Consider the following 9,706-nt stretch of genomic DNA (forward strand, 5'->3'; position numbering starts at 1 on the left):
GCAAGAGAAGCAAAATGATGATTCCTCCCAAACACATACCTTCAAAGCCACAGCATGGTCACCAGCCTCGGTTGAACTAATTTCCTTGTCTCTGCCTTGCAGTGGGAAGAGGCCAACAGATGCCTGATGATTCGCTTTTCCTTCCTAATGAAGTTATGACACACCATCGTTAGAATCATAGAATGGAAATACATATGTAGAAAAAACTATTTAACATATTTATTAATATGTACCATAAGGACGTCCTCCTGAGCACACGACTTTTCCAGAGGACCAACTTCTTGTCCGGCAACTGAAAAAAGTTGGTATTTCAGCTTTTGTTCTTGACAAAACCCTTCAATCTTGACAGGATATGATGAAAAGTCAGTTTCCACAGTGAGTATTTGTAGGCAGACAACAAGATACTTCTCACAAAAAGGGAGCGCAGAAGATCCTGGTTAGGCAGGTATGAACATTTCTTTGTGTGAGTAAGACAAATATTCTGTAAGTTTCTAGGTGTGGCGACACAGCTGGTGTAACTGAGTCACAGCCAATGAGGAGACACCATGCATGGGATGCAATTTTAACAGAAATTTAGTTTTGCCACACTTATCTTCCAGATATCTGAAATTGGGCTAACTGTATTAGTAAATTAAGATATTTCTCATTATATTTTGACTGCTAGAATGATGTCAGATTGACCTTTAACTCACAGTTATGGAGGTGTTAGAACATGCGCTCTGCTTAAGCTTCGTTTAATCGTCACTGTTACGACACTTTAGGGGGGGCAGGTCACAACATGAAGGATCCGTCCTCCTCTGATGTCAACAACCCACACACACGAAGTTTAACAGTTTATAATTATTATTATATATTTTAAAAAGATGTATTTTTGATAAAGATGTTACAAAATACTCAGATGCCCGAGTTGAGGTGGCTCGGGCACCTCAACTCACGCTGGAGGGATTACGTCTCTCGGCTGGCCTGGGAACGCCTTGGGATTCCCCCGGAGGAGCTGGAAGAAGTGGCTGGGGAGAGGGAAGTCTGGGCCTCCCTTCTGAAGCTGCTGCCCCCGCAACCCGACCCCGGATAAGAGGAAGAAAATGGATGGATGGATGTTACAACAGGAGTATTGCTTCAGAGTGAGCTATCGCCGAAAACAACAAACAAAAGAAAACTATCTAAATAGTAACAGAAACTTTACTAATCGAAAGTAAATAAATCAAAGAACACAAACTTACCTTCATGAGAAAAGTGAGGAAACATAAACGACAGCTCAATCCATCCATCCATCCATTTTCTTCCGCTTATCCGGGGTCGGGTCGCGGGGGCAGCAGCTTCAGTACGGAGGCCCAGACTTCCCTCCCCAGCCACTTCTTCCAGCTCCTCCGGGGAATCCCAAGGCGTTCCCAGGCCAGCCGAGAGACGTAATCCCTCCAGGTGTCCTGGGTCTCCCCTCCTCCCGGTGGGACCTGAACTCCTCACCAGGGAGGCGTCCAGGAGGCATCCTGACCAGATGCCCGAGCCTCAACTGGCTCCTCTCGACGTGGAGGAGCAGCGGCTCTACTCTGAGTCCCTCCCGGATGACCGAGCTTCTCTCTCTAAGGGAGAGCCCAGCCACCCTGCGGAGGAGGAAACCCATTTCGGCCGCTTGTACCCGTGATCTCGTTCTTTCGGTCATGACCCAAAGCTCATGACCATAGATGAGGGTGGGAACGTAGATCGACCGGTAAATCGAGAGCTTCGCTTTTTGGCTCAGCTCTCTCTTCACCACGACGGACCGGTACAGCGCCCGCTTCACGGCAGACGCTGCCCCAATCCGCCTGTCGATCTCCCGCTCCCTTCTTCCCTCATTCGTGAACAAGATCCCCAGATACTGAAACTCCTCCACTTGAGGCAGGACGACCCCCCTGACCCGGAGAAGGCACTCTACCCTTTTCCGGCTCAAGACCATGGCCTCGGATTTGGAGGCACTGAGCCTCATCCCGGCCGCTTCACACTCAGCTGCGAACCGCTCCAGTGAGAGCTGCAGATCACGGTCTGATGAAGCCAACAGGACCACATCATCCGCAAAAAGCAGAGATGTGATCCTAAGGCCACCAAAATGGATCCCCTTACCACCTCGGCTGCGCCTAGAAATTCTGTCCATAAAAGTAATGAACAGAATCGGTGACAAAGGGCAGCCTTGGCGGAGTCCAACTCTCACCGGAAACGAGCCCGACTTACTGCCGGCAATGCGGACCAGACTCTGACACCGGTCATACAGGGACCTGACAGCCCGTATCAAAGGGCCCGGTACCCCATACTCCCGGAGTACCCCCCACAAGGCCTCCCGAGGGACACGGTCGAATGCCTTCTCCAAGTCCACAAAACACATGTAGACTGTGTTTTGTGGGCGAACTCCCAGAACCCTCCAGGACCTGCTGAGGGTGTAGAGCTGGTCCAGTGTTCCACGACCAGGACGAAAACCACACTGCTCTTCCTGAATCCGAGGTTCGACTATCCGACAGACCTTCCTCTCCAGGACCCCTGAATAGACCTTACCAGTGAGGCTTAAGAGTGTGACCCCCTGTAATTGGAGCACACCCTCCGGTCCCCCTTTTTAAACAGGGGGACCACCAGCCCAGTCTGCCAATCCAGGGGGACTACCCCCGATGTCCATGCGATATTGCAGAGTCGTGTGAGCCAACACAACCCTACAACATCCAGAGCCTTAAGGAACTCCGGGCGGATCTCATCCACCCCCGGGGCCCTGAAACCCTAGGGCCCTGCCACCGAGGAGCTTTTTGACCACCTCGGTGACCTCGTCCCCAGAGATTGGAGAGCCCAACCCAGAGTCCCCAGGCTCAGCTTCCTCAACAGAAGGCATGTTGGTGGGATTGAGGAGGTCTTTGAAGTATTCCGCCAACCGGCCCACAACGTCCCGAGTTGAGGTCAGCAGCACACCATCCCCACTATAAACAGTGTTGGTGCTGCACTGCTACCCCCCCTGAGACACCTGATGGTGGACCAGAATCGCCTCGAAGCCGTACGGAAGTCTTTCTCCATGGCCTCTCCAAACTCCTCCCACGCCCGAGTTTTTGCCTCAGCGACCACCCGAGCCGCATGCCGCTTCGCCCGCCGGTACCCATCAGCTGCTTCTGGAGTCCCACAGGCCAAAAAGGTCCGATAGGACTCCTTCTTCAGCTTGACAGCATCCCTCACCGAAGGTGTCCACCAACGGGTTCGAGGGTTGCCGCCACGACAGCCACCAACAACCTTGCGGCCGCAGCTCCGATAGGCCGCCTCGGCAATGGAGGTACGGAACATGGTCCACTCAAACTCCATGTCCCCCACCTCCCCCGGAACGTGTTTGAAGTTCTGCCGGAGATGAGAGTTGAAGCTCCGTCTCACAGGGGACTCCGCCAGACGTTCCCAGCAGACCCTCACTACACGTTTGGGCCTGCCAGGTCTGACCGGCTTCCTCCCCCACCACCGGAGCCAACTCGTCACCAGGTAGTGGTCAGTGGACAGCTCCGCACCTCTCTTCACCCGAGTGTCCAAGACATACGGCCGCAAATCCGATGAGACGATGACAAAGTCAATCATCGAACTGCGGCCTAGGGCATCCTGGTGCCAAGTGCACATATGGACGCCCTTATGCCTGAACATGGTGTTCGTTATGGACAATCCGTGACGAGCACAGAAGTCCAACAACAGAACACCGCTTGGGTTCAGATCGGGGGGGCCGTTCCTCCCAACCACGCCTCTCCAGGTCTCACTGTCATTGCCCACGTGAGCGTTGAAGTCTCCCAGTAGAACAAGGGAGTCCCCAGGAGGGGCACTCTCCAGTACCCCCTCTAAGGACTCCAAGAAGGGTGGGTAATCTGAACTGCCGTTTGGCCCGTAAGCACAAACAACAGTCAGAACCCGTCCCCCCACCCGTAGGCGGAGGGAGGCTACCCTCTCGTTCACCGGGTTGAACCCCAACTACAGGCGCTCAAATGGGGGGCAACAAGTATGCCCACTCCAGCCCGGCGCCTCTCACCGTGGGCAACTCCAGAGTGGAAGTACGTCCAGCCCCTCTCAAGGAGACTGGTTCCAGAACCAGAGCCATGTGTCGAGGTGAGGCCGACTATTTCTAGCCGGAACCTCTCAGCCTCGCACACTAGCTCCGGCTCCTTCCCCACCAGAGAGGTGACGTTCCACGTCCCACAGCTCAATCCGACACTCCTTAACTCTGACACAGGTGAACAAAAGGAAGTGGTGTGGCTGATGGAGATGAGTCAAGAATGGAACACAGGAAGTTGCTTCAGCTTTTATATCCATCACCTCTGGGAAGCAGCCAATTAGATGTATCCGTCGTCTTCTGGGAAGCCAATCCGGGTCGGGCACCTGCACACTCATGTTGGTATAATTAACCTTACGACGCCGGTCGTAACATCACATAAACATTTAGAACATATGTAGCCTGGTAAAATGAGGAACCCAGACACAAAGTTATCAATGGGGTTTTCTTTATTTCCCGAATACTCTAATAGAATAAGAGTATTGTTAAATTTATTTGGAGTTATACAGAATGGTAAATTTTGGTTAAAGATCTTATAGTGACTGCTACTTTAATAGCAGGAATCAAATAAATCTCTTTTTCTTTATTGAGTGCATAAACAACCGAAGCAGGCACGCTTCTACAAAAGAAAAATAAATAAAATCACACAGACTTCTTACAATATGATAAACCTAGTGTAACATTTCAAAATACTCACATAGTAAACTTGGCTTACAACTCGAAATTGTGGAAGGCAACGGGCCATTCACCCTAACTGGCACTGTATAGTAAGGTCAGATAAACATACATTCAGGGAAATAACAGATCATTGTTTAACTAAAACCAGAGATCATTCAACAGAAACTCACAATATCCCAGGATATACCAAGCTCCACAGTTCCTCACAGAGCCCGAACAAGCTCCACAGTTTTTCACAAAAATCTTCTGTTTAGGACCGCAGAAAACCGTTATGAACGTTAGCACACCGTAGCGAGCACAACAAAGCTGCTTCTACCGGTCTAACGGTTTTCACCCCATTCTCTAACGAGCTGGCACACACAGCTCCCTCTGGTGGCCACTGCGAAACAACACCTCACCACTCGGCTACACACTCCCCTGCTAAAAAGTCAACGTCCTCGATGACTTAATACATTTTATTTCATAACACTTCTGGCCTGCCGGAAGCTACATTGCATGCTGATCTAGGGTCATGATGGGGGTTTGAATGAAACCCTGCATTTTCTCTCAAAGTCCTACGAGTTTCAGGGGCTGGTATAGCATTCGTGTTGTCATCTGGATGACCGTAAGTGACTTCAGGTCCAACACAATCATTAGTTGCTTTCCAACTAAATGGTTCAGTTTCTGGTTTTAAATTATGTACTAACTCTGCACCCCGAACCTCTGTGCCCCTGGTCTTTTGAAGTGGTTGCCTCACATTTAAGAAAGGGTGTTCCTCCAAAACAATATACTCAGGATCCCCGTAGCTAGGGATATCCTCAACAGACGGACAGTCAGTTAGTACTGCTGGGTTGCTTCGGCTTTGAGGAGAAGAGATGTGAACAGGGCTTACACATGGCCTAAGGTCAGCCCGATGGACTCTCTTAAAAGGGCCTCCCTCCACTGGTTCCACAGTGTGGGTGGTGCCCTGGATCTCTACTACCCTATGAAGAACAGGTCCCCAAGCATCCTGTATTTTATTTCTGCCCTGTGGCCTGTGCCGGAGATACACTAACTGGCCCACACTTATTGAGGGACAGTAGACATTCGGTTCATCATGCTCCAGCCGTTCAGCAGATTTCTGTTCTGTGTACTCTCTTGCCCTTGCATGGGCTTCCCTAAGACGTTCCTGGTGCACAGCTAGCCAATCAGTTCTTTTTTCTGATTGGTGCCGCTGACCTAGCAGAGCATCAAGAGGTAGATGTGGATGGACCCCAAAGAGCAAGAAATGGGGTGAGTAGCCTGTGGTCGCATGTGGTGTCACATTATATGCATACAACAACTCTGCTACATGTTCAGTCCAGTGTCGTTTCTTTTCAGGTGGCAGGGTTCGCAAGAGGTCATGGAGAGTCCTATTAAATCTTTCACATTGTGCATTCCCCTGGGGATGGTGAGGGGTAGTACGGGTTTTCTTCACTCCGTACAACTTGCATAACTCTGCAATGACTTCACTCTCAAAGTTTCTGCCCTGGTCTGAATGTAATCTCTCAGGCACCCCATATTTCATAAACCACTCACGAAGGAGAATCTTGGCTGTGGTGCCTGCCTTTTGATCACGGGTGGGGTATGCCTGGGTAAACTTAGTGAACACATCTGTTATTACTAAAACATTCTCACGGCCATCAGAGGCGGGTTCCAAGATGGTAAAATCTATCGCAATTACTTCCAGTGGCCGTGTAGCTAGAAATGACTTCATGGGGGCATGAATCTTTGGCTGGGGCATTTTAGTGAGAACACATCTCTGACATCTTTTAACCCACTGTTCAATATCATCATACATACCCACCCAAAAGCATCTCTGTCTGAGGAGACTTTGTGTCCGTTCAATCCCTTGATGCCCCATGCTATCATGCGCACTAGAAAGAACAGTTTCTTTCAGGCAGGTAGGTAAAAGGAGCTGGTGGCATTCCCCAAGACGAGAATCATCTATTACTCGGTAAAGCAACCCCTTCACCTCCTTGATCCGATGCCATTGACGGAGTAGAGAAACTACAGGCTTAGCCAGCTGTGTTCTGTCTCTGTGAGTAGGCTGTTTTTTTCTGTCCCAAAATCTCCTAAAGGAGCTTATTGTGGGATCTGTACTCTGAAAGTGGCACAACTCTTCTGGGCTGTATCCTGGCAAGGTGGGCGTGTTACCCTCCAAATCACTTCTGCCCGTATCTGACCCAGTCCCTGAAACTCGGACTTCCCGAACATGACAGCATCTGATCCCAGCATAGCAGAGGTCTGGGCCAAGAGGGGTCCCCTTCCTCATGTTGCAAATGGCTATACAGCCATCCATTTCCCTATCATCTGGATTTGGATGAGGCTCCCCTGCTAATGGATGCCTGGAGAGAGCATCTGCAGCAGTGTTACACCGACCCGGTCGATACTTTACCTCAAAGTCAAAAACTGCAAGTTGGGCTACCCAGCGTTGCTCAATAGCTCCTAACTTAGCTGTGTTTAGGTGGCACAGTGGATTGTTATCTGTCAGCACAGTGAACTTTGAACCCAGAAGGTAGCCCCTAAACTTTTCCGAGACTGCCCATTTAAGGGCTAGGAGTTCAAGTTTCATACTGCTGTAGTTCCTGTCATTTCTTTCTGCATTGCGAAGCCTTCTACTAGCATATGCTATAACTCTCTTCTCCCTGCCATTCTGTTGATAAAGGACTGCTCCTAATCCAGCATTGCTGGCATCTGTTTCAACAATGAAAGGCAGGGAAAAGTCAGCATAACCCAACAGAGGAGCACTGGTCAGCTTCTCTTTTAGTAGGTCAAATGCCTTTTGGCACTCATGGGACCACAATACTTCAAACTGTCTCCTTGAGCCAGATAAACTATTATTTTTGAGACATGCATTTACCACATCGTGGAGTGGACCCGCTATTTGTGAAAACCCATCTATGAACCTTCTGTAGTAACTGCAGAATCCCAAGAATGACCTCAACTCTTTTACTGTGTTGGGGATCTTCCACTGTTCCACTGCTGCTGTTTTCTCAGGGTCTGTCCCAATGCCCTCCGCAGATACCTCATGACCAAGGAAACGCACTTTTGACTGAAGGAAATGGCATTTCTCCACCTTCACTTTAAGCCCAGTATCTCTCAGCCTGCCCAGAATCAGTTCAAGTCGCTTTAAATGGTCCTCAAAAGACTGCGAGTACACTAAAATATCATCTAGGTACACCAGCATGATTTGCATTATTAGATCACTCATAGCCCCCTGCATTAGTCTCTGAAAGGTGGCTGGCCCATTACATACCCCAAAAGGCAAACGCAAGTACTCATACAGCCCAAAAGGGGTGGTAAAAGCTGTCTTGTGTTGGTCATTCTCACGGACAGCCACCTGATGGTATCCACTGGCAAGGTCTATGGTAGAAAAAAACCTTGCACCATGGAGGGCATCAAAACATTCATCAATGCGAGGTAAAGGAAAAGCATCCCTTCGGGTCTTTGTGTTTAGTTTCCGATAGTCAACGCACAGGCGTAAACTGCCATCTGCCTTCCTGACCAAGACCACCGGGGAAGCATAAGCACTAGTGCTTTCCCTAATGACCCCCTTTTTCACTAACTTGCTGATGTGCTCCCTAACCTCATTATACTGTGTAGGTGGTATACGACGGTACGGCTGTGCCACTGGTTCATCATCCACAAGATGGATCTCATGCTTGACCTGGTCGGTGTAACCTAAATCCTCATCATAAGAAGCAAATACATCTGCATATTTAGCCAGCAGCTCTGTTAGTCTGGCCCGCTCCGCATCTGTACCCCCCATGTCCAGTTGGGCTAACAATGATTGGAGATCATCGTTTTCAGCTTGTTCCTCCTTATGTTCTATCATTACTTCTTCTTGTGAAGCAGAGATACGACGGAACCACACTTCTGTCTGGTTGCCATCCACACATTCCACTTTGGATAATGTGCCCAGTCTAGTTTTGTGGCACAAAAACACATCATCCTGGGAGAAATTCATGACTTGCACAGGGAAGGAGGACTTAGTAGGCTCTACCAATGTGGGCACTACAAAGAAATCCTTGGGCAGATTTGTCACTGCTGGTTCCAGGACCAGATAACCAGCTTCATCTTTTGTTGACGTAATTCCCTTAGCATAGACTGTGGCTATTGAAAGGGCAGGCACATGAACTGTTTCCCTGTTGGAAATTTTGGCTGTGGAAGCTTTCTGGAGGACCTTGCTTTTTTGTAGCCTCTGAAAGGCTTCCCTCCAATCTGGGTCAAGTTCTCCTTTGAGTGCATTATCAAACTCAGCCGTAACCAGCTGTTCACATCTCTTTATAATGTTCATCCCCAAGAGACCAGGGACTGATTTTCAGACATTGTTGGCAAGAGATGGCTTGAGTCTGTCTCCTCCTTCAACTGTCCACCAGGGTTTGAATCTTTAACGACTAAAAACCCACACTCTGGTATGCTTAACCCCATAGCCTCCACATCCAGCTCAACATAGCCAATATATGGAATCGGCAAAGCATTTGCTGCTGTCAGTTTGAGCCAGTTGGCAGTAGGGACAACATTCTCCTCTTTTCCTAGCAGATACTTTTTAAAAAAAGACTCAGAGAGGGTACTAACCTGGCTCCCAGTGTCTAAAAGGCAAGAAACTGGGACCCCATTGATGCAAACTGTAACCTCCCTACACTCCCCCACTGCACGCTCCAAAAATATTTCACGATTTAACGTCTTAGAGCCTTTTGTCCCCCTCGGATAGCCTGGCTCCCAGCAACCGAGGGAGTTAGTTTTCCTGAAAAGATGTGGAAGGAGTACCTTGTGGTCTACCTGGGTTACGTTGCATGCATTCTTTAGCAATATGCCCAACCCCACTGCATTTGAAACAAATTGGTTTCCCGTCATCTGTAAACTGAGGTTTCAGCCTAATCCTTCCATTTTTTCTTGGCTAGACTTCTCCTTGCAAGCAAAGCTCTCTTTTAGTGCAAGGGTTAATTCACCAATGGCTTTACTCTGTTCAGAAACCACTCTAACAATATCCTCTAGCGT

The sequence above is a fragment of the Poecilia reticulata genome, chromosome 9 (assembly GCF_904066995.2).
Source record: "Poecilia reticulata chromosome 9, P_reticulata-male-v2, whole genome shotgun sequence".
Classification (NCBI taxonomy): Eukaryota; Metazoa; Chordata; class Actinopteri; order Cyprinodontiformes; family Poeciliidae; genus Poecilia; species Poecilia reticulata.